The sequence below is a fragment of the Triticum aestivum genome, chromosome 2A, assembly GCF_018294505.1.
Source record: "Triticum aestivum cultivar Chinese Spring chromosome 2A, IWGSC CS RefSeq v2.1, whole genome shotgun sequence".
Lineage (NCBI taxonomy): Eukaryota > Viridiplantae > Streptophyta > Magnoliopsida > Poales > Poaceae > Triticum > Triticum aestivum.
Genome location: NC_057797.1, coordinates 611,741,533 through 611,753,218, shown reverse-complemented (window position 1 = coordinate 611,753,218; position 11,686 = coordinate 611,741,533). Strand labels below are relative to the sequence as shown.

General features: G+C 42.1%; 2 long non-coding RNA genes across 2 annotated transcripts; both read right to left on the bottom strand.

Annotated features, from left to right (window-relative positions):
* Positions 1–4,625: 4,625 nt before the first annotated feature.
* On the bottom strand, positions 4,626–7,416 carry LOC123185696 (uncharacterized). The gene is made up of 6 exons (XR_006493466.1): positions 7,010–7,416; positions 6,840–6,927; positions 6,396–6,443; positions 6,202–6,289; positions 5,093–5,995; positions 4,626–4,940 (listed from the first exon to the last, which is right to left on the bottom strand). It is a non-coding gene; the product is annotated as an uncharacterized lncRNA (long non-coding RNA).
* Positions 7,417–10,460: 3,044 nt separating this feature from the next.
* On the bottom strand, positions 10,461–11,318 carry LOC123185695 (uncharacterized). Its single transcript, XR_006493465.1, has 3 exons — positions 11,144–11,318; positions 10,913–10,993; positions 10,461–10,753 (listed from the first exon to the last, which is right to left on the bottom strand). It is a non-coding gene; the product is annotated as an uncharacterized lncRNA (long non-coding RNA).
* Positions 11,319–11,686: the final 368 nt, after the last annotated feature.

Below are 11,686 nucleotides of genomic sequence, written 5' to 3'. Positions count from 1 at the left end.
AATATTCTAAACTACTCCTAATGTCAAGAACAGTCTTATATTATCGGACGGAGAAGGTATCTTTTTTATACACCCGCAAAAACACTATCCCTTTGTCGTCGTGCCGCTGTTAGTTTCCGTGACAAAACACCGGGATGGACCCCCTCCGATCTTGGCCTTGCAGACAATCACCTTGTCCAAGCATCCGTTCACGAAACACCCGTCGCCCCTGGGACTCCTCACCGCCACGTCCACCACCACCTGGCCCCTCTCCAGCTCGCCGGCCAGCCGGTCCCGCAGGAAGCGGGGCAGGCGCACGTCCATGCCCCACGCCGTGGCGGCGACCTCGCACGCCCTAGTCTCTCGGCGCAGAACGACGGCACGCTGCCCCTGCCGAGCAGCACGTCCCCGTACGACGCGACCGCGAAGGAGTCCACGCCGACGCATGCCCGGAGGACCTTGTCGCGGGTGTTGTCGGCGCGCACGGTGATGCCGAACACCGGCCTGAGCGCCAGCCGGTCGCCATGGAGATCCCGGGCCGGGTCCAGGCCGTCGACGCTGGTGATGGCCACGGTGTACTCGGGGCTTCGTGACGACACAAATGGCCACAGAATAAGATATAGTATAGCTGCCGTGCAGCCGAGAAACAGCACCGCGACTCCGACAAACTTCATGAACGACGACCACGAGCAGATGCATTCGCCTTGGGCCATGGTGTCGAGGAACAATGGCGTGAATTTGGTCGATAATATGCGGTTTTGGTAATTCGTTGGGGAACTATAGTAGTACTGGAGAGGAGGGGCCTCTCTGTTTTGCGTTACCGACGGAAGGATCCGTGCTGTAGCCGGACACGGCTTCTGTGTGTCTGGATCGTGTCGCCGCGCGCCATCGCCCGGCGTTGGTCTCCAATTCGCGGGCGCTCCTCCACGAATCCTAATCGGAACGACCGAACGAACTGGTGGCACGTATTTTGTGCTACGGTCTCGGTTTCATCCATAGGCCATATGCTCCCTTGACTTCTGCACGTCTGAGTAACAACCACGTACGAATCCATGCAAACGTCGGAAAATGACCTGCAAAACAATTATGATGATGTGTCTATTAAATATAACGTTATTCCAGCAGTTATATATAGCCCAAAGTAATGTACATATTTTGACTTGAATATGTGCATCTGTCTTAGGCTCTACCCCGTTTAACCATGTCCCAAATAAACAAGATATGCTATTAGAAGGACATACATTAAACGACACATATATTGTGAGCCACAATAATTTGACTAGTGGGCGTTTGAGAAAAAGATGTTGGATTGATTCATCCTGATCATAAAAACAATTCCGTTTACTACCCTTCCATCTAAGCTTTGCCAAATTCTCCTTAGTGTAGATCAATTCCTTGTGCACAAATCACATAAAGATCTTTATCAAAGGTACCTTAATTTTCTAAATATAAAGCGATTTTGGGATTGAACCAGTGTTTATCAAATCTAGGTACATAGATTTAACTGAGGATACTCCTAACACCGATAGTTTCTAGTGCAGGGTATCTGCCACATAAGAAATGTCAATCTCCATCAACCTACGCACAAGATATAGCCGTCTATCCCACCTGTTCCCCCATTAGTACTCGTCCGAACTGAATATTTAAGGGAACAGAACCTGGTATTATACTTACGAAAGCGTCTTTATGTTGTACGATATTATAAAGAGTTGGATACTGGAGAGCTAACGACGTCTCCCCTAGCCCGGCATCTTCCCATAATCTAGTAATGTTTTCATTCCCTACTATGAATTTACTCATATTGATGAAGACACATTTGTCCTCATCGCCCCCTTCCAAAAAGGAGTCTTTAGTCTGCTCCGTGACTTGAGTTTATCAGCACATACATTATCAAAATGATTATTTGTTCAATGGCCATGTTCATGTAATGTATATTGTGGTAGAAAATCAGAAAATGCATTGGCATCTTCAAATCGATTACACAATCCGAACTCTTAAGCCCGCAACACAAGGTAATTGTTGGTACGGTGTGAATGAGAGAGGAGACCAAAGAGAGCAGAGCCATGATAGTATTTAATGCTATATATCTTTACGTAGAGTAACTCGAAACATATTATTTCTCAAAAAAAACTCGAAACATACTACCGTATCATATTTGTACATTATTAATTGTTGTGACCACCATGCAAAAAAAAAAAATTGTTGCGGACCGTAATGTGTAGACACCGGTATGACACTCGGACTAAAACTAAAACAAACACTTTTACTAAATTTCAGTCGTCTGTTTTGTAATTGGCTTCAGGTCGTTTTTGTGGCTGTCAGATATTGTACCTATCTCAGCGTTGCTTGCCTCTTCCTTCTATCTGTGTTTCTCATGCGTGCGTGCTGGCCTGTTGGGCTTCAGGTGTTTGGGGTTATGGGCTTTTATTGGGTTGCGGAGGAGTGCCGGCGGAGGAAGTCGCCGGCGGCGGCGTTCAACGGCGAGGGCTGGCGGCAGGTCATGGAGGGCGGCCAGCTGCCGGCGAGCAGCTCTGAGAAGAAGGAGGTAAGCTGCGGGGAGCACCGGGAGGAAGGAGAGAGTAGTAGGGAAAGGAGGACGGCGAAGCTTTTCCGTCGGGTCCGCCACCAGCAATTGCTCGTCGGAGAGGCCGGAATCAGTCGTCAACGTCGGTCGGGTGGAAGGTGCGGTGAGTTATTCCCCTCTCCCCCATGAGTTTTCTCGCTCAGCTTCACTTCATTTTCCTGCATCTGTCATCGCGCGCGTATCAGATGATTTTTGTATGGTGTCTGTTCTTAGCTCCCACACGAAATTCATGTGATAGCACAGCGGCCTTCCGATTGTTAGGTCACTGAGATTGCGGTGCTCGTGCCCTGGGTTGTGTGTTCAGCTTTTCTTAATTTCTCTTCAGATTTGTTGTAGATTGGGGGAACTCAAACTCAATAAATTTATGAGCCATTCTTGTATTTTCATTTCTCAGTCCTGTGTTTCAGTTCATCCAAGTGTACTTCCGTGTTTAGTTCATACAAGTGTAGTGTGTTTAGTTCATACTGCAGGAAATCAATCCATTCAAACCATGCATTTGATTGTGATCCAATAAAAATTTGTTGAGCTAGCTAGCTTAAAGAGCGAGTAATGAAAGGAACTAAGTACTGCTGTTCCCTAGCTATCTTCAGATAGCAATGAGCTTAATAGTTGCATAGACGTATATATGTAGTTTTGAGTCTGGATGTAGCGTGTGAAAACAACACATGCATCATTAGTAGCACTATGATTTCGAATGCAAGAACTTGGTAGGACATGCAGGAGGTATTAACTTTGTTGTCCTAAATCTTTAACCCCTTAGATAGTGCAGTATGTAGTTCCAGCCTGTGAATAATTGACAACAGAAAAATGTTCCAGTGGGAACTAGTAAGTAACCAAGCAGTATTCAATGTCTGTGGACTGAATGTGGTGCGTGAAGTTTGTGGGAGTTCAGGGGGGTTGTGTAGTTTATGTGTGAACTGGTAAGTAACCAAGAAGTAGCTTTACTTTTTTGTTGTTGTTTATGGAAGTACAGGGTGGTTGGGGACTGTATGAAGTTTTCATCAGCCATTTGTTTTTAGCAGTTTTCGCGTGCAGTGATAAGAATTTGAGTGTGTTCTTACTGCTGGGTAATTATTTTATTTCAGTTAGTGTGTCAGTTTTTCAGTTCCTTTTTGCTTTTTTGCAGTTTGTAGTATTTATTCTTCAGTAACTCAGAATCAGCACCTTAGTATTTATTTTAGTCTTTCAGTTATTAGTCTCAGCTTTTTAGTATGTTCAGTTTTAGTTGTTTTAGTAGATCACTTTCTCGGCTTTAACGCTGATTCACTTTTAGTCCTTTTAATAGTTCATTTTCTCAGTTTTAATGTATTTGTTTCAATCATTCATTCAGTTTTCAGTTTTTAGGCATCAATATTCCTAAGGATCAGTACCCTAAGTGTTTCAGTTGAGTTCTCTTCAGTTATTTGTTAAGTCTTCAGTTATTTGGTCTGTGTTTATTCTTTTTCAGTATTAATCTTCTTTATTTGAAGTTATTTCAGTCTCAGCCCTCACTATTAGTTATCGGTAATTAGTCTTTCAAATATGTTTTCAGATCAGTCATCAACCATTTTTTGTGTTAAGATCAGTCTCAGTCATTTATATTTTTATCAGTTGCTCATATTTCTTCATTTTCATCCTTCTATTCAGTCCTTCTTTCTTAGTCTCTTAGGCTCTTAGCTCCTTAAGTTTTTCAGATTGTCATTCATTTTCACTACAATAGGACCCCACCTATAGCAACGGATTTTTCCGTATCTAAAAGTCCATATATGCGTTGTTAGTGTCTTTACCAACGCTTTGGGATGCGTTGTCTTATCCAGTGTTGCTAGCGCATAATGCAACACTTACACTTCCGTTGGTAAAATGGACCGTTGCAAGAGTACAACACATAAAATCGACTATTACAACACTTTTATACATTGGTGGTTAATGTGCAAGAATCCAAATATCATTGCTTGAAAGAATTTGCAACGCTTCAGGTGTTCATGCATATATTTTTAATAATAATATGCAATTAATGCTCTAGATAATGGAAATAATTATCTATATCAGGTGAGGAAAAAAATAAAAGAATATACTCACAAGAGAAAGAAAACATACATATTGATAAAACGGTTGGATTACAATAGTGGATATGAAAGGGGTACATCATCCAAATGTGATGCATAATCTAAATATATTTTTGACAAAGAAACTTAAACCAAAAGCATTCATCAACATCCCTACAACTTAACAAAAACTTAACCTAGGAACAACATCCCTACAACTTAACTAAAACTGAAAGCATCCATCATCATCATCATGAACCAGAACATCATCATCATCATGAACCGGAACATCATCATCACATCATTGCAGTATACTTGTCACACCCATATAATCATCCATATATCTTTTGAATCTACAAGGAAAATAACAAAATGAACTGTTAACACACAATGCATTGACATGACGCGACTAATGATAGAGGCAGGATATTAGAGTGTAATCTTTGTTGTTTCTGCATTACCAAGAGTATTGTAGTAGAACAATAGGAAGAGTGAGAGAGTATACCTTCCATGGTATCATCTATGACTTGCTCCATAGCGCCCCCTTCCATCCAGTTGGTGCATGCAACTGCAAAACCAAGGGAAAAAGGTGCAACACAAGTGAAGCGTCATCAAGTTCCATCTATTATATTATTTAAACAAGAGACAAACAAGCAATCATGTTCATCCACACAAATTAAATTATCTTGATCATCAATTTTATATATTAACGATTAAGATTAAAAAGATGTAGTATTACGTACAAATAAAATGATGTAAAAACAGTTTAGCGTGTCACGTGCACATCTTTCATCCAAGTCTTATATGCCTTTTCTACTAAAAAAAGATATCTCCAAGACAATCACATGCAAACTCATACGTTGCTATTGCATAGTATGGGTGCCAACTATAAGGAATAAGGAAGAGTCCGACCACCACACAAAATATTAAAAAATCCATGTGGACTCATATATATTACTAAAATAAAATCAGCCGCATATGCCTTTTAAAAATATACGAGGTAATTGCCGTGCGTTGCAACAGGGGCATACGTATTTTGTATGCAATCTTCATGATTAACCTTTCATACCATCATGCACATGCTTTGCTATGGAACCACAATAAAGAAAGGTCGACAAAATAATTTGTCAAATGAGTACAAATTCAACTATCATTTCAGCTATCGCACATGTAATGTTTTCAAATTCAATATTTTTCAACTAACATTTGAACTACATTTGCAATAGCTATCCTTATATAAGAGCACTCCTTAAACAAACCAATTTTTTTTGAAATGTGCTTATCTGTTCAGGGCTAGCAAAGGCGAGCGTGCACTGAATCTTTCCCAGGAGAGACCATGCCCTGCAAGCTGCTGCCGTTCGGCACTTGCTACTGCAAATAATCCACACAGGCTCGATGGTACATGGAGCTACAAAGAGAAAGATAGGAGGTCAGAGGTGTTGCTAGCCTGCTCCGCACAAGCCTCCGCTCTACTCACATCCAGCAGCAGCCAATCTACTGCACAAGTGCAGATCCAGTGATGGCCATGCTCACCTCTACACGCTGCCGGTCTGTGATAGCTTGAACAATAGTAGCTTGAACAATAGTAAAATAAACTTATACAAGTTAACTCACCTCTTTATTCTAGTGTTGTCATTTTGATTCCGGTGAGTTTTGCAACCTTTGTCACTCCGTTAACATCCTTCTCCATGCACCTTTTTATCTTTGTAATTCAGAAACAAAACATGTATTTGCAAATTAGAATTCGAGCAAGGCAAAAAGTTAGCCAAATCATGTTTGAAGAAAACAAAGCCAATTGCATATGTTACCTTCCATAGTTGTTACTTTGACGACAATTCTGATTTCTCCTCCGAGTTCTACATACAGATACAAGACTGTTAGAGAAATGATAGAGAGCATCTTATCTCTGTTCTTGTTAGAATGGACATATTCAAGAAAAAAGACACAAAGAAGCCACTGAAACCAGGCTGCATGGGGCTCAACATACTTGCAAATCTAGCTCAATATCTATATTTTCTGGGTGGTCGTTCCTCTTTACTGAGCAATGAGGAACACTGGCCTGGCCCCTGGTGCGCATGCAACACTACTGGGAAAATCTTATTGTGATTACGCTAGCTAATATGCTCTGTCCTGGCCCCTGGTGCGCATGCAACACTGCTGGAGGGGAATCTAATGTGCATATGATGGATAAATTTCTGCCAAAATCCAACTTTAGAGGTAAATTATTGATTAACAGGAGTGGGCCAACTCACCTGAAGCCAGAGAAGAAGGAGAAAGCTACATGGTTGCTTCGTCCCGAGCAGCAGCAAGGTTGTCCAGTGGCCGTTACTCCCTGCACGTCTACAGGAGAAGAGAAGAGTAGAGGTTAAAAAAAGGGGGGAGAGATAGGACGGAGCAAGGGGAGAGGATGGGATGCACTCACCGGATGAAACGAGGACGACATGGCCAACGGCACCGGAGCCGACGCCCGAAACCCTAGGCATGGGGGGAGGGTTGCAGGTGGGCTTTGGTGGCCGCGAGCGCCGATCTAGGTGGATGGGAGGGCGCCACGGTGCGAGAGGACCTCGGGATGTGTTTCGCGGTGGCGGGATTGGCCGAACGTCGCCGGAAGCAGCCACCGCCGGTGGCGCAACGAGGAACCGTGTGAAGAGAGAAATTGGACGCGCGAGGGATGGGTGGGTGGGGGTGCGGCGGATCCGGTAGCCTCCGGGGTTGCGAGATGGAGATTGGAAGGAGAAGGGCCGGCGGCGAGGTTGGGCGGAGGAGGGTGACGAGACGGTTGGTGTCGGCTATTTGGGAGAGACCAGGGCAATCGGAGGCTCTGTTTCTCGCGTGTCTCTCTCTCCTTTCCTATGTTTATTTATTTCCATATATGTATATCAATCTGCAACGCATATGCTGCACCGTGTATATGCGTATCTATTATTAATTTTACAACAAATAGTCAAAATGTTGTACAATTTGTGTTGCTTTATAAGGGGTATCCTTGTAGTGTTTTCTGTCTTCTCTAGTTCTCTGTTTCATCAGTTGCTCTCATTTCTCTTTTTTCATCCTTTTATTCAGTCTCTCTTCCAGTCTCTTAAATTCTTAATTCCTTTGGTTTTTCAGTTTCTTTAATTTCGCAAGTTTCCCATTCATTTTTCTGTCTTCTCTGGTTCTCAGTATCATCGTTTGCTCTTATTTCTTCATTTTTCGCATCATTTTATTCGGTCTCACTTTCTTAGTCTCTTAGATTCTTAATTTCAATCTTTCTTCGTTTGTTCATATCCAGTCTCTCTTTACTTTTCTCAGTCTTATTCAGTCTGTCTTCAACTTCTTTTGCTAGTCTCTTATTTTGATCTTGCAGTCAGTACCCAAAGGCATAAATTATGTTCAAGTCCCTCCCCATTCACTTTGTTTTTGTTATTTTTCACTCTCTTCCTGCTTCGTCTTAGGCACATAGTATTTTCGCTGTCATGTGCAGCACCAAGTGACTCTTCATCTGTTTTATTTCTAAAATATGGGTAGAAATTTAATTAAGCTCTAGATGGGGAACATGGAGGTATGATTTATCTTCTAGTTGTGTTATTCAAGTATATTTTTTTTCGAGCATGGTGTTATATTTTCTTTTTTTGGCGAAGCAACCTGCACACACAAGCAAGAGGATGATCATAAAAATTCTTCTTCATCAAGAACCTTGTTATTATTGTGATCCTCGATAAAACCAAGCAATACACGGTGAAAAAACCAGATTTTTCTTCACTAATATGCATGAGTAACGTTGTGTATCATTCGCCCCGACGGGTCGCATTCTTTTCCGCTCTTGGATTGAGTTTTTCAGTAGTATATTATAACAAATCCTAAGGATCAGTACCCTGAGTGTTTCACTTGAGTTCTCTTTAGTTATTTGGTCAGTGTTCGTATGAGACATCAACGGATGGCCGCATCTACTTCAACCAGGGCTGGAAGGAGTTCCTCATTGGGACCGGTCTTGGGGTTGGCACAAATGTTCTAATCACCATGAAGACCAATGTGCTCAATGAACTAAGCATGATGGTTGCCCTTGACACCATCTAAGTACCAGTTGAGGTCAATAAGCGGAGTCATAGCAGTAATTGGGGTACTCAGCCTCTAAGTAGGTATCAACTATCGACCATATGTAATCGGCCTCGAGTCCTGAACTAGTTTGAACGTGTGTTGTTGATGTGTCGCAACTTTTATCATTCCCGCAAGTGAATATATGGGATAAGCATGTGTGGATGTGACGCCTATTATTCCTGGTGGAAGGAAAATCTTTGGTCAGAATACGATCGTAGTTTTTGTTAAAAATAGGTAGTATTGAGGATGGAATTTCTAGAAAAAATTTGTACAGAGTATATTACGACACACATATTATATTTTGTTGGGCTAGCTAACGTTGTGCATGCATGCATCAAGTTGAGTGGATACGTTGTAGTCACGTGCCTGCTCTTTCGAAAATCTCATGCGCGTTCACCACTTATATCTTGGAATCTGTATCTATGGATGAAATTATATCGTACCAAGGTGTATATAGTTCTGCTTGTGCCTTGGAATATGGATGTAGTTTTTATTTGGTATGTATGTTTACAAATAAGACTACGAGGAATTAACTAGAGTATATGTAGTGGATTGTATTTTGTAGCAGCAATACAATATGGAGTATATCATAAAAGAGAGTATTTTCTACAAAAAATAATAATAATAAAAGAGAGTATGATCATATATGCCGCCGGCGAGGATTAATTATTTGGTGACATTGTGAATCTTAATTTGTGTACACTCAAAGTGGGAGTATGTAGAATGACTAAATTTTAAAAAGAGTGATAGAATGGAGTAGTTTTACAACAAATTAATGCGTATGCAGTATGTTGTATTCTGTTTAGGAAATATGGAGTATCTCCACTTAAGAAAGTATGGAGTATGGAGTATGTTGTATTCTGTTAAGAAAGTATGGAGTATTTCCATTTTAGGAAGTATGGAGTATGCAGTATGTTGTATTCTCTTGAGCAAGTATGCAGTATGTAGTATGTTGTATTCAGTTAAGAAAGTATGGAGGATTTTCCTTCTAAGAAAGTATGAAGTATATGGTATTTGAAAAATCTACTCCCTCTGTTCCGAAATAGTTGTCGTTGAGGAACTTCTCCGACCAGGTGAAAACAGGAAAAAGTACCAAACTACCCTCAATTTAAAATTCTTGTCGCCGGGGATCTTCGTCTTCCTCCATCGCTCCTCCCCTCCGCCAGGCTCCATCCCACTGTTGCAGCTCAGGTGTCCGTCCGCGCCGGCCGCCTTCCTCCGCTCCAATCAAGAGACCAAACTCGTAGGCAGCTCCCTGGCCGTCCGCCACAGCCTCCGTCGCCAGATCCAGAGTAGGTGCATCAAAGCTTGACCTCGGATGTGGGGTGGGGTGCGAGTGGACGACGGGTGTGAGTGGAGGCGGAAGAAAGATGGCGGCGACGGGGAGAGATGGTGGCCTCCTGGCCGATGTGGTGGGTGGCCGGCGAGGTGGGTGAGGTAGTGGCCGGCGAGGTGGTCGAGGTGGTGGCAGAAGAGAGGCGAAGGGGAGAGAGGGCGACGAGAGCAAGAGTGAGTGGTCAGCGACGAGCGGCGCGAGGGTAAAATGGGAAAGTGCGTTAATTTCGTAACGTGGCTGAACTTGTACTGGAGTTGCCCAACGACAACTATTTCGAAACCGAGGGAGTAGTACATAATATAATTCATGGAGTGTATCATAAAATGGCTTCTAGTGAGAACAAAATAAATTGACAGCGGCTGCGTTACAAACTTGAGCCATTCTGGAAAAAAGAAATACATACATCCTTTATTTCAGAACGAGTATATTTATTATATACTTCTATAATTAATTTATCTGGTATAAAGTATACAAGATCTAGTACGTAGATTATGGATGCAAATGTGATGCCCGCCATCCATGCATGTGATCATGTATTGATTAAAACTGATCCAGCCGTGAGTTCTTGGCATCGCCATGTGCCGCCGTAAAACGTCGTCGTCCCGCCGTACTGGAGCAGCAACCCATCGATCGTTATGTACAGCCGTCCCATGCCGGTCCTTAACAACTTGGCCGTGCACCGCCGTACGTGGTAGTTTCCGATGAAATCAGTAGCATCTTCTACATCTTGGAACGCGGACGAGCACGATCATTCTGCCGTATAACATGTAATTAAAACACGTACGACTGGAGATTTAAAAATAATAATATCATAAAACAAGACACCAGTTAGCAATTAGTTACACATCTTGCCTGTCTAATCAATCAATACCTTCATTTGTAAAAAAATATAAATAAAAAATCAGTCAATACCTTAAACGTCCGCTTGCTCACATGCATTCTACCAATCCAACCGGCTGTGCTTGTGACCAAATATGGTAGTTTTCTCATTTTCTGCAACACCAAAGGGATAGAGAGAAAGGAAGATGTCAAGCTCATTAGTTGAACGAGCACCTTGCGGTACCGTGAGGCATTGTTGGCCGTAAAAAAGGGGAAATCAATTAGCAAGAAACATAGATGGAAAAGAATCGCCTAATTGAGTACCTCGCTCTCTAATTTCCGTCGATCCTAATCCAACTATTGCATCGGTAGTAGAGAAAGAGGGAGAGAGAGAAACAGAAGGAAGATTATTAATTTCTGTCCAGATCTGATTCGTTTGGAGGCACATCCTTATCCAATCGGTTATGTAAACAACGATGACCAAAAGAAGGGCCGGGAAAACCGGAAGAGAGGTAGGCTATCCAATGAAACAGGGCACCAACAATATGAGTTTTCCTCAGACCCGCAACCCATTAAGAAAATCAACGCCATCCCCTTGATGAGATCGGACGGGAGTAAACATGGAGGTAGTTACCCCATAGTAAGTAAACATGGAAAATTCAATTCATCCTACCACTTGATGGTAGTTACTCCACATATCTCATATACTACCATGTGGTAATATATATACTATTTTATTATTTTAAATATGTTTATATACAATATCTAAGATATTTCAAAGCAAGTTACATGAAAAAATTGCATATGAGTTCATAGTTTTTGTTATATTTATGAAATACGTACATATTTTGTACGTGAAAAAAAGCA